Source organism: Calidris pugnax, unplaced genomic scaffold (genome assembly GCF_001431845.1).
Source record: "Calidris pugnax isolate Ruff unplaced genomic scaffold, ASM143184v1 scaffold225, whole genome shotgun sequence".
Classification (NCBI taxonomy): domain Eukaryota; kingdom Metazoa; phylum Chordata; class Aves; order Charadriiformes; family Scolopacidae; genus Calidris; species Calidris pugnax.
The window spans coordinates 500,925-509,293 of NW_015091072.1; positions in this window are offsets into that span (position 1 = coordinate 500,925).

Here is an 8,369-nt window from a genome sequence, read left to right on the forward strand (position 1 = left end):
CAATTATGAAACATGATGAAACAGGGGAAGAACAAAATTGAAGATTCCTGTAGAACTTTAGGCTGTCCCTATGTGTGAAGTGTAACTAAGTTTTTATGTGCATTTTTTTTTCCTAAAAGGTCTTTCTATACCTTCAACAGGAAGGTATACTTCAGTCTGCCTAGGCTGCAGTGATTTTTCTGAATTACTGATTGTACAGCACAGTCATATTTTCAATGCCTCTATGAAATTTTCCATAGTGTTTATATTGTGGAAGAGAAAGGAAAAAAAACCTGTGGAAGAGAAAGGAAAAAACCTGTGGAATCTGGTCTTTCTGTATGCTCAGCTTAGAAACTTTAGGATTTTCAAGTGTGTGCTGTGCTTATGATGCTATTTATATATATATATATATATAAATATCTATTCCCCACCCCGGCCCGCTCTGTCCTTGCTGTAACCGTTTCTATCTCTGTGTTTATAAAACGCATTATCCTGGCGAATTTTTATTTTCACTCTTCGTTTGTTTTTCCCTTTCTCTTCGTCTTCGATTCTCCTTCCCCCCCATCCCCCCCCCCCTCACTAGTCTTGTGTGTCACTTGTTAGTTTCTTTGGATCATGGAGGCTGACTCGGAAGAGAATGAGAAGGCAAGGGAAAAAGCATGTGTTGGGATTTAAAATCAATCACCCACCCAAAGCCTATAGAATCCCAGACTTCTGTATCAACAACCGATAGGGGCTTTTTTTTTTTTTTTTTTTTAACCACCTTGTATAGAAATAAATTGGTGTAAAAGGCTCCTTGAAGGTGCTGTTGCGAGCACCCTGCCCCTGTGACGTGTGTTCCTTCCCCCTGCACCAGACCCACTTGCACGAGCATCTTGCTGCTGGTGAATCCCGAGCGGCTGTGCGGGCGGGCGCGAGGGTAGGCACATCCCTGCCTTTGGGCAGCCTTTGTGGTTGGCACAAGGAAAACTCTGCCCTCTGCATCCGCGGAGCCTGTGGCAGAAACCTTTTTCTCTGCGTTTTAGTCACCAGGGTTGGCTGCAAACAGTCGGCGTGTTTTGTAGATCCATAGGTTAGGATAGAAGAAGCTGTCTGATTCGACTCCTGCATTTTACAGGTGACATTTTAACCCCTTTATCCTGTACTGAGCCCCGAGGACAAACATGTATTTGAAGTAGGTGCTGACAAAATGCATTGGCTTGATTTTGAGGCACTGGGACACAGAGAATCCCTTCCATTGGTAGCCTGCTGCGAGGGCTTCGTGTTCTCACTGTTCAAATACTTAAGCCCGGTTTCTCCTTTGGTTCTGTTTGGCTTTGGCTTCCAGTTGCTAGTTCTAGATAAATCCATCGCACTGTTTCAGGGAGCCTTAGAGCACAATGGGGCTTTTTCCCCCAGACTGGTGTTTAAACACGGTAATGTCACTTCTCAGTCCACTTTTTGACAAGCCAAACTTAAATCTTCCCCTGTAAGGGATTTCCTCCAGCCCATGAATTATTCTTGTCTTTTCTTTCTACATCTTGTCAAATTTTTCAGTATCTTGTAAAAATGCTCCTTCCGGAATTGAGTGTTGAAGCCCCAGTGCCATGGACGAGTTCCCCCTTGCCCTTTGCCTTAAGTCTGCAGAGGATCGCGTTTGCCCTTTTCTCGCAGCGTTGTACGGGAGCTCACATTAGCTGCTTGTCTGGTGTGACCCTTAGAGATCATCCCAAATCTCAGCTTTTCCGTGATAGCGTCTCCCCTTTTCTACAGGTCTGGTCTGAGTTCTTTCCTAGATACTTAACATGAGGCTGTATCCAAGTCCGGTTTTGCGTGAAGGGACCTGGCTTACTGCTGGACCAGGTCACTCACCACTCTCCCAGTTTTGTCACCCCCAAGCTATCAGTTGTTATTTTTTTTTTTACTTTCAGGTCCAGGTTGAAAATGCTATATTGCATCTGACCTACACTAACTTGAAAAGCATCGTTCAGTGCAAGTTTTTATTAGCTTCTTTTTGAGACTCGCAGGCTAGGCATTTCTTAATCCTCTTAGTATGTGATTATGTACAGTAAATCTTTTTGACTTATGGTGCTAGGTCAATGCCTTACAAAAATTTAAGTATGTTGCACCTATGCAGTCCCCTTTGTTAAACCAAATGTATAATGATGTCATCTAAGAAATAAATTAGGGTTTGGGTTTTCTTTCTTTATTTTTCCTACAAAAATCTGCATAACCTTTGGATTATAGGTTTTATTTTTCACTCGCAAATTCTTCATCTCAACAACTTTTCCATAATTTTGACATTGAGTCATTTCATTTGCCTTTTGGGAATACTGTCATAAATGTCTTAAGGTATTTCTCTAATATCCGAAGTTTAATTAAAATCTGGATCGATGGGCTAGAGAGCTTGTTAGTGAACTCTTTTAGGACTCCTTTGCTGACTTAAAAATATACATCCCTAGTAGCTGTTGTCAAATCTCCCACTTTGATACTAAGGTACTGGATAGAAGTTGCTATTTTCGTATGACTGCCACATCCTGTTTCTTTCTGAATATGGAATTGGAAGTATTTGTTGACTGATTTCCCCTGTTCTGCGTCACTAGCATTTTCAGCGTTTTTATCTAGAATGGAACAGTACTGTTAGTAAGATTTCTTTGGTTTTTATTCAAAGAAAGGAATGAAAGATCCAGGATCCCTTTCCCATTACCGGTAGTTTTGCCAGCTGCAAAGCTTCCCTTAACAGTTTTCTCGATTTTACAATGTCTAATTTATGTTGGTTGCTGTCTGGCCTTCCCCTTCTCCATGTGTTATGTTTCCGGTTTTGGGTTTGTTTTGTTTTTTTTTTTTTAAATTGTTTCTTCTTGCTCACAGACTTTCTCACTGAACCCAGGATGAGCTTTTACCGAAAGTTTTCCTCTTCCTAATTGTGAAATTTGGGCTTTTTTTGGCCACATAATAAATTTTTCTGACAGAAGAGTTTCATTCATATTTTTCTGCTTTTTTTTTTTTTTTTTTATTAAAACATGGTTTATGGTTTTGCTTGCTTTGGTAATTATCACAGATTCTGCCCAGGTTTATTACTGGTTGTGGCTCTCTTCTGCATGTCCGTGTTCCATATGAACAGGACAAAATTGGCAGTTGCACTCAAGTTACTATCTTGTCTTGTGTGCATCACCTTGTAGTCTGAAAAGCTGACTTGTTCTGGGCGCAGTGTCTTGCGTTAAGAAAGCTGCAGTTTTAAAAGCTGGAAAGATGTTTTGCCAACTTTAAATTCCCCGGGGAATGGCTCACAAGTTAAAATTCCTTGCAGTGTTTTTTTCATTTTACATTTAAAGGTGCTTGAAATTGCCTTTCCTGGTTCGAGGTGGTGTTTTCTAGTGTTTGCTATCCTTCTCCTCCTTGGTATCTGCTACCTAGCGTGGGGATCCAGATGTATTTAAGGCTGTACAATTCCTGTTACCTGTTATTTCAACGGTATTGTTGCCTGTGTTTGCGCAGTTTGCTGCCGCTCCTGTAGCTTTTACTGTTGCCCAGGAAGAAGCTAATGATTTTTCACAAAGGGACCTTCCCATCGAGTTTCAGAAATGCCACTTTATTCCAGGCCTCTCTTTTTTTCACCAACAAGAATTTCTTCTTTCTCTGTTTACCCGGAGTCCTGTTGCTGGAGTAGAAATAATTGAAGATAGCTCACTCTCATTATCTTTGTCGCTTATTTAAGTTTGGATTAGGTCTCTCTCTTTGGATTCCCAAGGCTGTTTAACATATTCAAAGTGCTTCAGGTGGTTTATAAACTACAGTTGCTACCTGCGGGATGCAAAATGTAACACCTAGAAAAAATTCTTCCCTGTTGAGATGAAGCCTCAGGTTCCACAGTCTGCAGCTTTTCAGCTTTGTGCTCTCAAGCAAACAACGGTTCAATTATTTAACTCCCACTCACAAGGGTGGAAGATGCTCTAACAAGATCCCATGGTCTTCAGCTTCATGAATTCTTCCTGAATTCAGCTTCTCTTCAGCTCCCTGAATCCTTTGACCCTGCATTTTCTTTGTGATGCCAATCTCTTTGGTTTTTGTATGTCTGTACCCAAGAAGACTTGACAATGACTCTGGAGTTCTGTACTAGGCTGCATCTTGTATCTCTGCTGGAAGGCAGTAGCACTTTTTCGTCTTGTCCTGTACTGAATTGGTTGTCTGTTCTTAGCTGGATTTTGCAAATTATCATTGCTTTAAAAGGAAACATCACGTAGGCTGGAAATCATTTAGAAAAGTCACCCACAAACAGTAACTGAATCTCAGCCGTGACTAATGATAGTATTGCTGGTCTGTAATTCAGTTAAATCTTCAAGAAAGATTTAAGACTTTCATAATTTAAAACCTTATGGTTAATCAACCATGTCCCTTATTAGAGTTTTTTGTTGGTTATCACTGCCATTAAAACTGTCATTCTATTTTACTTTTTTTTTTTTTCCAATCCATAGGGTCTTGTTATGCCCATGTTCAGTACATTAAAGTCTTCTGCTATGAGAAGTCTTTTTTTCTTTTGTAATGAGTTACAAAAGACCATGAAAAGTCACTGTATTCATCTTTCCAAACAGCTAAATGAGATTGAGCTGGCTTAGGTGTCTCAAAGAAAGGCTTGGCTCCATCATGTAGTACTTAATGTATTGCTTTCCTTGTTCCTTTATGAATGACTGAGCTGTGGAGTGTTGAGTTATAAGTCTTGCTACATTAGGCCTAGACGGTTATCGTGAGCCTCCAAATTTACATTGTGATAAAAGGATACGTAGTTCTTTTAACGAGATCTTTTTTCTTGAAATTAAAACAAATAGCATTATGTTTCTTTTCTTACCTGAGTGCAACCTGTATCAATCACACTGTGATTTTTGCCAAATCAGTGTTAGGTTAACTGGCGTACGGCAACCTGGATGATCCCATTTACTTCTCAAAATACTTTTCAAGTAAAAGTATTTGCTGGTCTTCTGGAACACATTCAGAGCTCCGAAGTTGTTTGGAAAAGAAAGCCCATTGCTTCCATCTGCTTGCCAGATAATTCTTTTAAAATTATTGATTGTCAGTTTCTAGCTATGCAACTTCTAGGATGTATTATTTAATGGGTAGAACTAAACATCTTCCTAAATCTCATTGGCAATAGGTAGTATTTCATTACTTCACAGATTTGTCTACATCATCCAACTTTCTTCCTAATATAGAATATAATTATGAGATTCTGCCTGTCTTCTATATTTTTATTGATTATTTTATCATCTTTATATCAACTAAAGGATATATATCATGTTTAGGGTTTTCTTCTAATATTTTGCAGGTAATGTACCTGAAAGCTGCCCAAGTTTACTAGTGCAGTTTCAGAACATAGAATGAAATTGCTCTGTACACTTCCTTAACTACAAGATAGGTACCTGTTCAATCATCATTTCAGGTACAAAAGATTAAATTTGTGTGCATGGTTTCTTGTTTCTGTATAGTAGAACACCAAAGTACTAGAGAGATGTAGTAACTTGGTCCAACAAACATTTCGATTTCATGTAGTGTCTGTGTAATGAATGGAAAAAAAAAAACAAACTGCAAGAAAAGAAATCATGACACCAAAGAACTAGAGTCTATGCCTAGTTTTGCTACTGCGTTAGGATATCGTTTTGGAACGTGGACAGCTATAATCTGGCGCCTTTGGCATCCTCTTTCATTTGTACAGCTGACTAATCACCTTGGGGGCAAGTGCTGCAGATGGATTGTTTGATGCATGCGAGAATGAGGTGTGGGTACATCTAGTCTTTCCTGAGGAGAAGGAAATGCAGAGCAGGGACCTCTGAGGTGAGAATGTTAAAGAGTGAGAGGAACTGAACGTGAGAAGAGCAAAAAGGGAACCAAACAAGACTCTGAAGTTGTAGGCCTCCTGCTGGGGTATGCCTAAGGATCCCTCTGAAGCACTGACCTTCACCTCGTGGTCCTTGGACAACATTTAAGAGGTCTGTAAGGTAACGGAAAAGCTGGAGGCTTAAATTCGGTAGGCAGATGTTTACATTTCCAAGGGAAAATACACAGGCATCTGTAGATCAATAAAGGTTGAGAACCACTACTTTAGACTGCTTCGGCAGGCTGTTCAGCTTCCCTTTGTGAGATGCACAGCTCCTGCTCATCAGTCAGGCCCCCTTATCTATTTGGGAAGTATTTACTGCTTTAACAATAGGATGTAATTGAAGTAGCAAACTCCAGGGTGGGGGGGGATGGTGTGTGGTAACCATTGGGGTTCACGTATGTGGCTTTGTTACTCCAATAGTTACCTGAGTATCAATATAGAAGGCTGGGTGGGGATAAACCTAAATAGTCATGTACCTCGAGGGCATATTCCAGCTCGGGAAGCATTTTCCTGTAAAATGATCTGCTAGGACTTTCACTTGCAGAAGTGTTTGCTCTAAAAAAAAAAATTACTAGACCTCTCACCAAATAAATACCTACCGTGGTGACACTCCATCTGTGGGTGAGGATGCACCTGGAACCCTGTGCAACGTGCATCTCCATGAACCTCAGTGCCTCGGCTTTCCGAAGAAAGGAGAAGAGAGCAAACTTCCAGAGTCACAGCTCAGGAACTAGTTTTTGCTGGATTGGGAGAGTTTCTACTGCTGTGAGGCCACACAGGTACACAAAACTGCCTCTCCCCTTTGTTTTCCAACTTCACAGTGGCAGTTACTGGAGTTAAACCTACTGTTGTACACTTTACTAAGGTTTACCACTTAGATTTTAGGCAAGTGTCTCCTCTTTTCCCTGGCTTTTGTATCAGCGGTGCCAACAAGCCCAAAGGGAGCTTGGCTTTCCACTTCAGTGGTCTAGTATTTTGACATCTCCTTAACCTTGGCGTGAAGGATAAGATGGGGCTCCCAGGTGGTCTCTTAACCAAACTGGTGATGTCCAAGAATACTTTTCTCAACATCAGCTCCACTCAGCCTGGTTGCTCCAAGCAGGATGCATTTGGGATATTCTGGTTTAGTTCTGTGACAGGGTATAGCGAGCAGATTTTTTTTTCGATGCAGCAGCCACATCCTCTTTAATTAAGAGTGTAAGGCAATTTGTACAAGAATTCTGAAGTACTTTAAAAACAAAGTGAGGCTCAACAATAATGTTCAGCTAACCGAAGCCAGCTGCTTCACACAGGAACTGGAAATGTGTTTTGAATAATTAAAAATATGTCATAAATAAATTACTATAGGACTGGGAAACACTGCATCTTCAGAACACAGTGGATCTCTCAATTAACCAAAAAGTAAAACAGCGTGATGGCTGATCATTCAAACAGCTGCAATTCATTTCTGTAAGAGCCCTTCAGTATTCATTGCAGGATGCTGGAAGACTTAATCTCAGTATATCCGTAACAATAAAGGCCTTGGAAGATCTTTGGGAAGAAAGAGAAGAAACAAGTCTGGTCAGTTCTCCTCAGGGCCAGGAACTAACAGCAACAACCATCGTTATACACTCTACGGGGAAAAAAACTTAACGATGTAGGTCAGTGGGCAGGAGAAAGGCAGATTAAATGTTAACATTTGCTAAACAAAGCCAGTGCCTCCTAAACAGTATAGGACGCTAAATTAATGTTGGCCTCTTGAAACAATGTTCCTGAACACTATAGGTGTTTAAGGCTTAAAAGAAGTAAGATAATTTTGTCTCGGTTCCTTCACCCTGTTGACCTACCACAATCCCATACCATGTTGTGTGCAACCACTAGTGAAGGACCACCCGTGGAAGGGTTCCAGAGCTCTGCCCCAAGATCTCTAACCTGGAAATGACACGTGGCAAATGGTCAAGAAAGTGGGAAAAGACAGCACAGCTCACGTGTTTAACGTCATTTCGTTGCTTGTTGGGTTTGTTAGGTATGTGAAGTTTGTACCGCTAGTGTTTTACAGCAGAGACAGTCTCCTGTTTATAATATAGCGGCAGCTACTTGTCGCTGGGGAGTTGTATGATGAGCAGGACGGCTCGGTGCTCCTCACAGACAGCACTTCCTCACCCACATGGCCCAACCAGGCTGCTGAAAATTATTTGAAGCCAGGAGAGCCTCCAAAACACGGAGTGTGGTTCTTCTGGCACAGGTATGAGGGCATCAGCTATTTACTCTCCGGCATCTCAGGGGAGTCGGATCAAAGCAGCCCCGGGCCTGCTCCCTGCGGCGGGGCCCGCCGCCTCCTCCCGCACCCAGCACCGCAGGGGCCCGCCTTGATCCCGCTGGGCACCCTCCCTCCCTCAGCCCCGGCGGAGCCCCGGCCGAGCGAAGGTGCTGGTGCCCCCGGCAGCCCCGCAGAGCCCAAAATGGCGGCGGGAGCGGAGCGGAAGCGGCTGGGAAGGCGGACGGAAGCGGGTTCCGCAGCCGGGCAGCGCTGCTTCCGGGGGGGGGGGGGGGGGGGGGG